This window comes from Elaeis guineensis, chromosome 8 (genome assembly GCF_000442705.2).
Source record: "Elaeis guineensis isolate ETL-2024a chromosome 8, EG11, whole genome shotgun sequence".
NCBI lineage: Eukaryota > Viridiplantae > Streptophyta > Magnoliopsida > Arecales > Arecaceae > Elaeis > Elaeis guineensis.
This window is the reverse complement of record NC_026000.2, coordinates 32,412,944-32,428,357: the sequence shown is the minus strand read 5'-3', so window position 1 is coordinate 32,428,357 and position 15,414 is coordinate 32,412,944. Positions and strand designations below refer to the sequence as shown.

Here is a 15,414-nt window from a genome sequence, read left to right as displayed (position 1 = left end):
GGGAGAGAGATATAAGGAGAGGGAGGAGGAGCCTTGTGGGAATGAAGACAGAATGGTGGTAGACTCTGGAAGGGTTTGCCCCTGGACTTTCTCTTAAATTACGAGGGAGAGGGATTATGGGGTGGGTTGATGGTGCGTGACACGTGGGAAAAAGTGCAGCTGAATAACACTGCATGCAGGACATGTATCATGTCTATTTGTGATGCATGTGATCACTCTAAATGGTGTGGATGCTTGCAGCATCAGCTAATAGGGTTGCACTTGATCCTTCTGTGGAATCTATTATGTCTTAGTGATTTGGGAATGATGAGCATTAGACCAATTTGCTCCTTGCAAAATCGTCTATCTCAAATTTAATCAAATGATAATTAGGAGTTACACTATTCCTAGAAAAGTTAATGATTTCTATGGGTGGTTTCAACTAGTTAATGAAATTGTGATCTAATCTTTGATGAGTATGAGTTTAATGGATTGCCTGCCATCATAAATCCATCTCTGGAAGAGACGAATTTAATCACTTTCCTATCGTGGTTGTGTTCTTCTCGCATCGTCATTGATGACCTATTTCCTTATGCGCCATAAATTTCACATACCATTGAGAATACATCATTACAAGCTTATATATGTAGGCATAGTATTTTATCTGCAAGAATATACCAAACACAATTAAGATTTCTGTTTTCCTTCATCAAAAATAGAATTATGTTCTATCAGATTTAAGCATAACTTAGCTAAATTGACATCCTAGATTATACTCAAACTTACAAATAGGAGACCAACATTAGTATAAATCAGCTTACTAGATTAATAGGCATTAAATAGAGATATCAACCATTATACAATTGTTTCAGATAGACTTCTATTAGATCAATCTGCCTTGATCCATAACCATATAGAAGCAAACAACCGTGCTTAGTCTTTTATCCCTCCACCGATACAACCATAATAACATGCTTGCACAGTTTCGGGCCGATATATTTACATTAAGGTTTGCATCCTTTTGGAGGTTCAGGTTTAACTTAGTCATCGCAAAAAAAATTTCCCTTATAATTTAAATCACTCAATATTTTTTAGATTTAAATTGAATCAAATATGTTAAAATTATTTTTTTCATATATCATGCTCTAATAAATCAGTCTTTTTAGGAAAATACCCGAGAAGATTTTCTTCGTACTAAACTCACGAGCCCTATCAAATTTTCCACGAATGGGGTGGCTTTTCCGTAATTCGCTTACTGAGTAGGTATCTTTCCCAATGGCCGGCCACGAAAGGTCGGGTTTTCCAAGGTGGGCGCAGACCCAAGAGTCCGTCCACTCTTGGGCGGAAACTTCCTTATTGCCAACCCGGTCAATTCAACAAAGTCCAAGGTGACTCGTTCTTTTTTCTTTTTTTTTTTTTTTTCTGGTAGTTTTCAATACTTCGACACAAAGTTAGGTCGGAGAAGACGACGAAGGATGAAAAAAATACAGCATTTGTTTTCAAGCCGGTAAGAACGATGTAAATTAGAATGAATTGAAATAAAAATCAAAATAATAATATAATAATATCTCATTTTCTATAATTAAATTATTGAAATAAAATTTATTCATTTTTATTTTTATTTAAAAATTTAATTGTTTCCAACTAAAGATAGCCTAACATATTTTATGTCGTATAATTTTTTTTTATTTTTCTAAATGAAAAATGTCACGCTCCAAATCCGAAATATAACACGGCCACGCTATCAAGAGATACAGCCCATGATAACACGAAGCCAACATTCATCTTCTTAAATATAATAACAGATGTATCATAAATAAAAATAATAATAAAGTTCAATTCAAATACTTAATTAAATCAAAACTGGTTCCGAATATCTAAATCCAAAAGCAAATATCAATCTAAATCTCAAAGTTCATAATTAAATAACTATAAATTTATGATCATAAAATAAACTAAATTTTTACTACAAAATTTTCAAACTTGCTTCATAAATTCCCAAACTTGAATTTCCTTCACCGATCCTAATCTTATTTCTCTGTAAAAAAAGAATATGAAAAAAATATACACTAGCCCAATAAGTAGAATCTACATTTTTTTATCGGATCCAGCATAATTTTTTTTATTATAATATAATATTTAAAAAATAATGAATATTATAAAAATAAGTATTTCATAAAATATATAATAAAATAAATCATAAATCAATCATACATGCATAAATCATGTATATTTCATAATCATGAATCATAAATCATTTTTATCATGTATTCATATCATGTTTCAAAATATTACTCACAGATATTCATGCTAAGGTCACTATTATATCTGTGATAGGATCATGTTTCTTAATCGACAGAGTTCTTATTTCGCGTGCCAACTTTATACCCATTGGCGAGGCCATGTTTCGTATGAATGCTTGCTCCAGATGTCGACCTGTTAAATGTATGTCCTAGAAGTCAATATGACTGACATATTATAATAAAACTAGGACACAATTTTATACTTAATATATTAATTTGATCAATAAAAAGGCAAGTTTAATTTTCATTCAAGTTTGATGTGTCCTTGAATCGTCCATGGAATTAACATTTCGATACATATTCTCAAAGTATTGAGAATTAGAGACATATATTTAATTCTTAAATGCTCTCAATCATAATATCATCATGAGGACGGTGATCGATTCAGATAGACCGGCACATAGATCGCTTCCTACGGGGCAGATGATTCTCTGGTCTACATTATAGAGACACTGAGCGATGAGTGCGGGTAGTTGTTAGAGAACAACTAGTGCTGAGCTTGACCATACGAGAGATCACTTGAATTTCTACTCGATCATCAGTGATTGTCTCGATGCTATAGTTGTGTGAATGATCCTTTAACCTGTGATGGTATGACTACTCACAGTGAGGCTACTGGAGTTTAACTGACACATAAATATGATCTCAATGAGCCCTTGTAGTGGATGTTGGCTATAGTTGGTCCACTATAGGAGTAGGGTGCACATCAATATGAAATCTATCGATCTTGATAAAAAGGAGTAGTCCTATGAGATTTTAAGAGGCTAAGTCCGAGAGTCTGTAACCACAGTAGTATGATTAATGAAAAAAAAATTTTATAAGGATCACAATTGAACTTGAGTTAATCAAATCTATCATATGACTGATAATGAGGTTTGATGATTTATCCATGACCTACCATCTAGTCAGGACTCACAATAGAGAGACTGAATCACATGTGAACTATATCTTGAAGGTTTTTTTTTGGTTCTATTGGGTTGCCACTACATACTGCTAGGTATTACTGGTGGATTATGAGAGCTCACTAGGATTGCTTAGGATCAATCATCCTTGATGAGTTAGAATGAAATTGTTTCGACCCATTGAAAAGAGTTTCAAAAATACTATGATAGAGATTATTATATATCTCACTATCAGATAGAATGGAACCTATGGGATCACACAATAAAAGAATTAGATCTAGAATAAATAATTAAACTTATGAAGTCTCAATTAGATTTAGAAAAACCCTATTGGGTTCAGGATAACCTTGCTAGTACATGGTTGACTCAATTTTCTCTTTACATTTGAATTTCTTATTTGATAAGATTAATTCAAATTTAATTACTGGCTAATCACCTAAATGAATTAGTTTCATTGGACTACAATTGTTGGATGCCTAGGGTTTTGGATCGTATGAATTAAGGGTTCAAGCCCTTAATTAATTTTCTTGATAGTTTTGATTGGGCGCCACTTGATTTGATCAAGTTGGATGTGCCCACCCATTAGAGAGCGTGTGGGACCAGCATGGAGTGTCCCATGGGTGCCATGTGGTGTGTGTATTTATGGGTGTAAAGACTCCAATAGTTGACACCTAAAGGATCTCCTAAAGGGAGTCAAATAACTAAAAAAATTAGGATTCCTAATGCAAGTAGAAATTATATTAAGTGGTTGTTTGGTTTTGAATAGGATTCAAACCTTATGTCTATTTAAAGAGACCTTCCTTAAAGCCTCTAAGTAATTGAACCAGCAGCCCCATGCCTCCATAGAGCATCCCACGCCCCCTCTCTTTCTTCTCCATTCTTTTCTCTCTTGAAGATCCAACACCCAAGCCTTGGGCGTCCTCCATCTTCCACGCCCAAAGGAGTTTGGGTATCTCCTTGTTTGCTGATTTCTAGTTCTTGATTGCTTCATAATCAAGAAAAAAAAAGCAAGAGAAGAAGAAAATCAAGGAAAGGATCAAAGAGTTAATCGCGATTCAGACTTCGTTCAGATTCGTAAGCTGATTTTTTTTAGAGAAAAAAAATTAACACTAAAGAAGATTATTTTAGACTGATCCTGAGTGCTTGCATGGCTAAGAAAAAATCTATTATCTTCTAAATCCAGATTTGAAGAAAGAATTTATGAAATAGGTATATGATTCGATCACATATTCAATTTCAGCATATGTTCAATTTTGACATATGAAGTAGATCCTATTATTTTATATTTTATACATGTATAATATAGATTAAAAGATATTTTAATTTTCTATTCTGTTATATTATTTAGAATAAAAAAATTTAAAATATACATGCATGCTCCGACATGGTAAATCCAACAGTGGTATCAGAGCCACAGGTTCCATATGCATGAAATTGACATATATATTTTGAAAAATATTTCAAAATCTGATTTTTTTTTAATACATGAGATATATAGATGAGTGTTTTAAATCTAAAATTTATTTTAGATTTAATTTTAGAATATATAGTTGATATATGAAAGTATGCATAGATATGAATTTTGTTCTAGAATGGTTTCTAGTTCATAATCATGTGATATGCAGATGCATGTATAAATTTAAAATTTAATTTGACCTGATTCATGATTTAGATATGAGATATGTGATTATATATTTAGGTTAAAAAATTATTTTCAATATGATTCATGATTTGTATATGAGATATATGATATCATGTTAAGATCTGAATTTTTGTTTAGTTCTGAATTTTATATATATATATGAGATATATGTTTGTATGTTAAATCTGAAAATTAGTTTCATGATTTAAAACTTATCTTTCATGCAAAGAATTTAGATCTGAAATTTAATTTTAGAATCTAAAATTTGTGTTTATGCATAAGGATTTTGGTTATGAAAAAATCAAAAATTAGGTCATGTAATTAGATTGCATCAAAAAAATTTTATTTGAACATAATAGGTTTAATTCGATTAAGTAATTGATCAAACTGAGTCAAGTATTGATTAAAACTAGATCAATTAAGTTATATGATCATACAATTATGGTTGATCAAATCGATTGAATCCCATATGTAAAATTGATTAACCTAAGGATCTAGTTCGGCTCGATGGCTTGAGCCTGATTCGCTTGAGCTAACCTATTTGGATCAATTGACCTATTGGTGTCTAAGATAAGTAATTGAGAGATGATTATTTAATTAATTTTATTTGCTGATCTGATCAATTTATTGATGTCTAAGAAAAGTAACGGAGGGCCTCCCACCGATCTCCACTTATCTAACCAATTTGAAAGATTGAATCTTAAATGAGGTTGTTTGGCAGTTTGGTTTAGCCCATATCAATTAGATCAGTCATATGATGATCGATTAGATGAGATCTAAATCTAAATTTTTTCATAAATATTAAGTCCATAGGTCTTCCACCATTGTAGATGTACGAATGTGCTACTGGTGTTGATTGTTCTCGACTGGTTACAGTGATTCAGTTGCATCGAAAATATGCAACCACTCTATTAGCAAAAAGTTACTGATAAAGATGGGATAGGACCCAATAACTATTAGGTGAGGGATCCAATAACGGTCTTGCACCTGCTTGTAAATAGTAGATCGGACTTAACTAAGGAGTGTAGTCAATAACTGTTAGATGAGCCTACATGACTTAGAGATCAAGTTGCTGCAATATGCTTAGAGAAGCATCTGGGTAAAGAGTTGTCCATACATCGGTATGCATATTACCAACAACTGTTAGGTGAGGTTTTTAAGCAAAAATTCAGTGCAGGGGCAAAATGATAATTTTAAAATTTTTCAAAATTACTATTTTACAGCAGAATTATTAATTAATCTCATTAATTGATACTAATTAACCCTACACTAGGATCTAAATATAATACAACAGCATGCATTTAAATTTGAAATTCAAATTTGAAACAGTAAACTTTTTAGTGTACTGTGTTCAGAACACATCACCTTTTGCGGGTAGTCGATCACTGCAATTTGATCACCGTCGGAGGGCTCTGATCGTCACGTCACAGCTACACTAGTGTCTGGCCTCTGCAGATCGTCCACACGAAGCTTCCGTCTGATCGGCTCCTCACGAATGCTAGTTTGTGATTTCACCCTTTTGATGGCTGATGTTGATCGAACTCCTTCGATCGATGTGTGCCGACTCCTCGGACACTCTGGATCGTCTGCACGGTTGGCTGAGAGGCTGATGGATCTCTCCCTGAAATTTGGTGGACTCACGACACTCGTGACACACCAATCTCACTTCCCGAACCCTAGGTAGAAACCTTAGGGTACACACCAAAAATCCTGCGCCCACTTCTCTCTCCTTTTTCTCTCCTCTCGGTAAATTTTGAACACTTCAAAATTTTTCAGAACCTCCCCACACCCCTTATCTCTTCTTTCTTTTTTGTTGCCCACGCCCCCTCCCTTTCTCATTTTATAAAACATCGCAAGAGATGTTGAAAGCGTGTGAGTGGATAAGAAGAGGTGGTTGCTCACTTAAATTCAAATCAAATTTGAATTCAAGTGTCAACCAATCTTATCCTCATCCATTTGTGCGAGAAAGAAGAGATGGCATGGCCTTTTTTTTTGTACATGGAGACTTTCATGAGAAACCATTTCTCATGTGAAATATGGGGCGCACAAAAGAGGATAAGCTGGTACATGGTTATTTGGTTATCCATTCAAATTCAAAACCCCTTTGAATTTGGATGGGTAACAAACCAAGTTAATCCAAATAATTGGCGCACAGAAACATGGGCGTGAGAGAGCTTTGCGTGGGAGAAAAATCACGAGAAAATTTCTTCTCGTGAATTCAAATGGGCGCAAGGAAGTTGGGTGGCGCAGCGAATTTAAAACAAAGTGGTTTGATTCAAATTGAGCCAACCTAATTAAAATAGGTTAAGCACAATTAGACCAGATTAAACCCAACATAATTAGGCTTAATTAGGCTTAATAAAATCTTAATCAAATCAGGAATTAACTAAACCTAACCCCTGATCAAATCAGGGACTAAGCCACCTTAGCGATTAGATCAACACTTAACCTAATCGGGTCAATCCAAACTGAATCCAATTCAATTGAACTTGATCTAAAAATAATTACTCAATCAAATTGAGTTAATTAGCGATCAAATCACTAATTAAACCTCTCATAAATATTGAGTCCAAATCCGATGGGCAATTAGGCATCAGAGACCATCGATATGAAACCCTGATTAAAGAGTTCAAATTTCAAATTCAAAATTTAAAATTTAAAATTTTGACCCTGGTACCAAAAATATGTGGAACTCATGATCAAAGAATCCTAATTCTCAATCATAGAGTCTCAGACACATAAGACTCATAATCAGCCATCAGATCAGAAAGGAACCTCTAATGTGTGTGACCCCGCAGGTTCGAACCTAAGTCGGTAGCACAGGAACCAATTCCTGTACTAATCGAAGTGACCATCTAACAATGGTATCCGACGACCGGATAGGTCGAATAGTCACAATTACAACATTCAGAACCTACGTGAATATGGTTACCGTATAATTCATCCCTTTTGACCCCTGTGTTTAGGACGACTCAGGGTTAAACTGTTGATGTGCAAATCTTAAAATTTGTAAATAAAACCGCAAGCGCACAGTGTGCAGAGTAGCACGACCAGCGAGTACGGGTCGATCCCATGGAGACTTGGTTTTTAAAATGATTTTCAAATCTATGCTCAAGCGAGCTTTAACAAAAATCGAAAGTCGAAAGTTGTTTGCTAAAGACAATAAGACTAAGGATCTAGGGTTTTTGAATCCACTAGATCTAGATTAGGGAATTCTACCTAAATTTTTCTTATTGATCCTAACGACTACTCCTCTTGTCTTTCCCAAGCATAGATTATGAAGGGACTAAGGTCCAACGATAACCTATCAAGATTCTTTACAGGGGAGTAGTAACTAGGATCCCTTAGGGTTTTCTCCTCCTATGCACTGAATCAAGCATGAACTATGAAGGGACTCTGACCCAACTGTAGTTCATCAAAAATTCTTGGCAAAAGAGGAAGAAAAAGAAACCCTAAGAAAAAGAAAGAACCCTATGTAAAATCCCTACTCATGATCTAGCTTCATCGCAAACCCTAGAAGGGATGCTTAGCTAGACATGATCTAAATCTACTTACAAAATTTAAATACAGAAAAATAAACTACCCTAATTTCATAAATTAAACTATCCTAATTGCATAAATTTAAACTGCATAATTTAAACTAACCTAATTGCATAAAATTAAATTGCATAAATTAAACTATCCTAATTGCAAGAAAAATAAATTGCATAATGTAAAGAGATGAAATTGCATAAAAAGAAGATTTTATATATAAAAAAAAATTTATTACAAAAACCTCAAAGCTCGAGGCTTGAAAAGAGAGCTAAAAACCCCACTATCTAGGGTTACAAGCTTGATCGGAAGGAAGAATCTATAAAACAAGGGCCTTTGGGGGCTTTTTATAGGCATTTGGGGGTTATAAGGTTTTCAAAACTTCCGATGTGGGACTAAGAGGTTTTAGGGGGTTTATGGTGCGCCGATGGGTCCATGGTCCATGCGCCTGTTGCTGTGGACCAGGCGGCTAACCAGATCACCAAATCAGTTGATTTTTGACCAATTTTGATCTGATTTGACTCGGGTTTGACCCAATTGAGTCTTCTTTCTTCATTCTTCAATTCCTGGGTCAATTTAACTCCGTTTTGCATAAAATTTGCGCCGTTGGAATCCTCTTTCCTTGTTCTTTCTATTGATGATCTCTTCTTCTGCAAAATATAATAACAAGTATCAATTTCTTAATAAAGTTAGATAATTTAGATATTAATTGATACTTTTTATGTCAATTTGTGACATAAATCACACCCCCCAACTTAATCATTGCTAGTCCCTTAGCAATGTACCAAAATAAGATCATATTCCAAAAAGATCCTTCCTTTGTAAATTAATTTAAGATCGAAATTCAAGAAGTTTTCTAGTATTACTAAGTAATGAGCTTCGAATTAGAATCGGTAGTCAGTCTACTTAGAACTTTCTTAGAGTACACTTAAAGTTTTATAGCACTTGTGTGAGTGATAACTAACTTAGTATTTCAGTATTAACTTGTACAGGCCAATTGTATCATTTTTCATAACTTAGTTCGATTAATTTTTTATACACCCCAGATTAAACAAAGAACTAAGGTAGCTTTCACACTGTTTTTTTTTTTTTTTTTTTTTTTTTTTTTTTGCTGAGCATCCTGGCCTTCCCACCACCGTTTGACGCGAATCTCAACACTTGACTTAGGTGAAGAGACCCGGTTACTAGGCTTAGGGCAATCCACATTTACTCTGTGTTTTGCATTTTATTTCAGGCAGGTAGCTCTTTCCTTAAATTCAAATTTCTTCAATTGGGGTGTAGAAAAATTATCTAATTTAAATAATACTCAAATCCTTAATTGGCCTTACAATTAACACCTACTTTACCTTGTTAGTGTGCATGTGCAATTGGAAGTGCTAATAGTCTTTAAATGACCTAAGCCACCAAGAGTCTAACCAGCTAATCTTCTCCGTGACTCACTACATTAGCAAATACTTTCTAACTTACTCTTATTTCTTTTATAGATTAATTTATTTCATATATATATATATATATTTTTATTATTTTTTTTTTTTTTTTTTACATAATATATTAAATGCAAGAAATAACTCATAGTGGAAGGAAAAGGAAATGATAACACCTGATTTTGTTCAAGCTCTCCCCTCAACTTGACTGACATTGTCCCCAATGGAGTTTATCTAATTTATTTGTCCTAAGCAAACTGAAAACAAAGAAAGCATTAGAAATTAAATAAGCTGGGTTGCCTCCCAGAAGCGCTAAGTTTTATGTCTTCAGCCAGACCAAACCTCGAAGCAACTTAATCAGAATAAGTTGGTTCATAAAGAACCATGGCATCTTCAACAGTCTTGACAGGTAATTCCAAGAATGGTTTTAATCGTTGACCATTAACTTTAAAGATAACACCATTACTTGGGTTTTCAATCTCAACAGCTCCGTGTGAAAAAACTTCCTTTACTAAAAATGGTCCTGTCCATCTAGACCTAAGCTTTCCTGGAAACAGATGTAATCTAGAGTTATATAAGAGCACCTTTTGTCCGATATTGAAAGTTTTTCTTATAATTGATTGATCATGAAATGCTTTGGTTCGTTCCTTGTATATCCTTGCATTTTCATAGGCTTCATTTCTAAGTTCTTCTAATTCATTCAATTGAAGCTTCCTATGGTTTCCAGCATCGTTCAAATTTGTATTTAGTTGTTTGATGGCCCACATGGCTTTGTGTTCTATCTCAATAGGCAAGTGACATGGTTTACCAAACACAATCCTATAAGGAGACATTCCTAGATTGGTCTTGAAAGCGGTTCGGTATGCCCAAAGTGCATCAATTAATTTTAAAGACCAATCCTTTCTATTGGCATTAACAGTTTTTTCCAGGATCTGTTTGATTTGTCGGTTTGACACTTCAACTTGCCCACTAGTTTGAGGATGATATGGTGTGGCCAATTTGTGGGTGACATTATACTTTTTCATCAATGTTGCAAAAGGTCGGTTACAAAAATGGGTTCCCCGATCACTAATGATTGCCCTAGGAATACCGAAACGGGAGAGAATATTTTCTTTAAGAAACTTAATGACCATTTTGCTATCGGGTGTTCTACATGCAATTGCTTCTACCCATTTTGAAACATAATCAACTGCTACTAGAATATATTCATTTCCAAAGGAATTTGGAAATGGTCCCATGAAATCGATCCCCCAAACATCAAAAACTTCAACTACCAAGATTGGGTTGAGTGGCATCATGTGTCGCTTGGTGATTCGGCCCATTTTCTGACATTGAGCATAATTTTTACAATATTCGTGAGCATCCTTAAACAAATTGGGCCAATAAAAACCACATTGGAGAACCTTAGCAGCAGTTTTCTTAGACGCGAAGTGACCCCCACATGCTTGATCATGACAAAAAGATAAAATATTCATGACTTCGTTATCTGGGATACACCTTCTAATAATTTGATCAGGACATTATTTAAAAAGATAAGGATCATCCCAAATGAAATACTTCACTTGGGCAAAGAATTTATATTTATCCTGCTTAGTCCAATGAGAAGTATCTTGCCTATGGCTAAATAATTTACAATATCAGCAAACCAAGGTTCAGTAGACAAAGACATGAGTTGCTCATCTGGGAAAGATTCATTGATGGGTGGTTCACTAGATGGTGCAACTGGAATTCGGGACAAATGATCTGCTACAACGTTCTCAGTGCCTTTCTTGTCCCTAATTTCTAGATCAAATTCTTGAAGGAGCAAAATCCATCTGATTAAACGTGCCTTGGCATCCTTCTTTGCTAGGAGATGTCTAATGGCTGAGTGATCGGTGTAAACAATGGTGTGGGTCCCAACCAAATAAGATCTAAATTTCTCTAAAGCAAAGACAACGGCAAGGAACTCCTTCTCAGTTGTGGTGTAGTTAAGCTGTGCATCATTTAAGGTTTTACTTGCATAATATATCACTCTAGGCAGCTTATTTATTCGTTGACCTAAGATTGCGCCCACAACATGATCGGACGCATCACACATTAATTCAAATGGTTCAGACCAGACAGGAGGATGAATGATTGGAGCTGATACAAGTGCATTTTTTAGAAATTCAAAGGATTCCAAGCACTCATGAGTAAATTCAAATTTAGTATCCTTTGCCAAAAGATTAGTCAGTGGACGTGCTACTTTGCTAAAGTTGGCAATAAACCTTCTATAGAATCCAGCATGACCTAAAAATGAACGTATTTCTTTCACAGATTTAGGTGGTGGAAGACTTGCAATTAGATCTATTTTGGCCTTGTCCACTTCAATCCCCTTTTTAGAAATGACATGGCCAAGAACTATTCCCTGTTTGACCATAAACTGACATTTTTCCCAGTTGAGAACTAGGTGCTTCTCCTTACATCGTTCTAGAACTAATTGCAGGTGATTCAGACACTCGGAGAAGGTTAGACCAAAAACAGAAAAGTCATCCATAAAAATTTCTAGAAATCGTTCTATCATATCTGAAAACATGCTGATCATGCATCTCTGAAAGGTTGCCGGTGCATTACATAGTCCAAAGGGCATTCATCTATAGGCAAAAGTACCAAATGGACAGGTGAATGTAGTCTTTTCTTGATCTTCAGCGGCTATGGGGATCTGGTTGTAACCGGAGTATCCATCAAGAAAACAGTAAAACTCTTGTCCGGCTAGTCTTTCCAACATTTGATCAATAAATGGCAAAGGAAAGTGATCTTTCCTTGTCGCAGCATTCAACTTTCTATAGTCTATACAGACCCTCCATCCTGTTTGGATCCTAGTTGGGATAAGTTCGTTTGCATCATTTTGGACCACTGTTACCCCAGATTTCTTGGGTACTACTTGAACTGGGCTTACCCAAGAGCTATCAGAAATAGGATAAATTATTCCACTATCTAGGAGTTTCAGAATCTCCTTTTTAACTACATCCTTCATAACTGGATTAAGCCTTCTTTGGGCTTCTCTTGTTGGTTTAGCCTCTTCCTCTAAGTATATTCTATGTTGAACTATAGAAGGGCTTATTCCTTTGATATCTGCTATGGTCCAACCTATTGCCTCTTGATTTGCTTTTAGAACTGACAATAACTCCTCCTCTTGCTTGGGATCTAGGTCTGATGCAATAATTACAGGCAAAGTTTCTTTGGGTCCTAGATATGCATACTTGAGATGTTCTGGGAGGGGCTTCAGTTCTAAAATGGGTGCTTCCTCTATCGATGGTTTAGGTGATGAGTTCACCATCTCAATGATTGGTTCAGTAGGAAGTGTCGATTCCTGATTAATCTGATTTTCTTTAAGTATTTCATTGACATCCTCAGACTCATGGATTAACCAGGGGTTAGACTCTAGGTCGACTTCATCATCACTAATGTCAATGGATTCATAAATACCATCTTGGACTACATTGACATCAGCATGAGAAGAGGATTCCTGTTCTAAGTTAAAAACATTAAGCTCAATGGTCATATTCCCAAAGGATAACTTTATTAGACCATTTCGACAATTGATTTCAGCATTGGCCGTAGCTAAGAATGGTCTTCCTAAAATGACAGGTATATGTCCTTTAGGATTCGCAACTGGCTCAGTCTCTAAAACAATAAAATCTACAGGAAAAATGAAATTTTCAACCTTTATCAGAACATCCTCGACCATTCCCTTAGGGATCCTGAGAGATCTATCGGCTAACTGTAATGTGATCCCAGTAGGTTGAAGTTTTTCTAATCCTAGTTGTTCATACACCGAATATGGAAGGATATTCACACTAGCTCCTAGATCTAGCAAGGCCTTTTTTATATTGGTTTCTCCAATAACACAAGAAATTGTTGGAGCTCCAGGGTCCTTATATTTAATTGGCACATGGCTAGATAGGTATGAACTGACACTTGCAGCCAAAAATGCTTTCTTTGGTACATTAGTGGTCCTTTTCCTAGTGCAGAGATCTTTTAAAAATTTGGCATAAGTTGGAACCTGATGGATTATATCTAAAAGAGGAATATTAACTTGGACTTGTTTAAATACCTCTAAAATTTTGTCTAAATGTTCAGATTTATTGAATTTCAGTCTGTTTGGAAAAGGAGCTCTAGGACTTTTAAGTACTGGACTAGGTGAATTTTCAGTTTCTGGTGCTTGAGGTTGAAAGGTAGTAGTTTTAGAAGGTGACTCGGCAGATGAGTCATCTATATCATCAAGTGCAACTACCTTATTGTCTATTTGTTTTCCTGATCTTAAGGTATGAATGGCATTTATACCATTAACTTGGTTTCCTTGTTGGGGTCGTGGACCATTTTGGTTCCTAGGATTTGGCTCATGTTGGCTAGGTAACCTACCATGTTCTCGTTCACTAATGGTCGAAGCCAGCTGACTTACTTGCATTTCCAGACGGGCTATAGCTTGGGTGTTATTATTTATGAGTTGACCCGTAGTTTGCATAAAGCTGGTATGTGTTTTCATCATGGCTTCTAGGCTTTTCTCTAAAGAGGTAATTTTTTTGTCATTATCATGGAAGCCTGACGGGTTGTTCATCACTGGGTTGGACCTTAGATTTTGCTGATTGAAATTTGGATTACCTATATTAGGATTCTGGGACCATGAGAAATTCGGGTGATTCCTCCAACCTGGGTTATATGTGGGTGCATAAGGATTGTTCAATGGTCCTTGATAGGTGGCATTCACCTGTGCACACTCATTCGAGTAGGAACATTCTTCTAAGACATGGTTTGGTGCATTGCACCCTTTACACATGGGTGCAGATATTTGATTTACATTGGCTGGTCTCTGTAATTCTAAGGCTTCCAATCTACGTGTTAAGGTTGCAATCTTGGCCTCTGATGCTAAGGTTGGTTGAATTTGATGCATTCCTCCTCTTGAAGGTGTAGCTTTATCAGGTTCCCTAGTTGTTTCCCACTGTAAATTTTTCTCGGCTAGGTCTTCTAAGAATTGCCAAGCTTCAGTAGTTTCTTTGTCCATAAATTGACCTTGGCACATGGACTCTAGCATGGTTCTTGAGTTTGAATCTAACCCCTCATAGATGATCTGGCATAGTCTCCAAGTTTCTATTCCATGGTGTGGGCATTGGGTCAAAAGATTCTTGAAACGATCAAAGTACTTCCAAAATGATTCACCAGCTAGTTGGTAAAATTGATTTATTTCATTCCTAATCCTAGCTGTTTTATGATGGGGGAAATACTTTTTTAAAAATGTTCTCACAAAGCCCTCCCAGGTAGTGACAGAATAGTTTGGCAGACTATAAAGCCACTTCTTAGCATTGTCCTTAAGGGCAAAGTTGATTAATCTAAGTTTGACCTCATCCTCTGTTAATTGCAGTTTCATGGTTGCACATACCTCCTCAAATTCTCTAATAAATATATAAGCATCCTCTAATCCTGTGAATTTTGGAAGCATATTTATGATTTGAGGTTTGATTTCAAAATTGTTAGCTGTGGGTTGTGGCAACCTGATACAAGATGGTTGGATGGAGCCAACTGGATAACACAAATCCTTAAGGGTCATGGGTTGGATTGGTTCAGCCATTGGAACAACAGGAATTGACTCAATTCTAACTAGACGACCCGACACT

General features: G+C 35.5%; 1 non-coding gene across 1 annotated transcript; it reads left to right on the top strand.

Moving 5' to 3' along the window:
- The first annotated feature begins 14,892 nt into the window (after positions 1-14,892).
- LOC140851342 (small nucleolar RNA R71) lies at positions 14,893-14,999 on the top strand. Its single transcript, XR_012134094.1, has one exon. It is a non-coding gene; the product is annotated as a small nucleolar RNA R71 (small nucleolar RNA).
- The last annotated feature ends 415 nt before the right edge of the window (positions 15,000-15,414 follow it).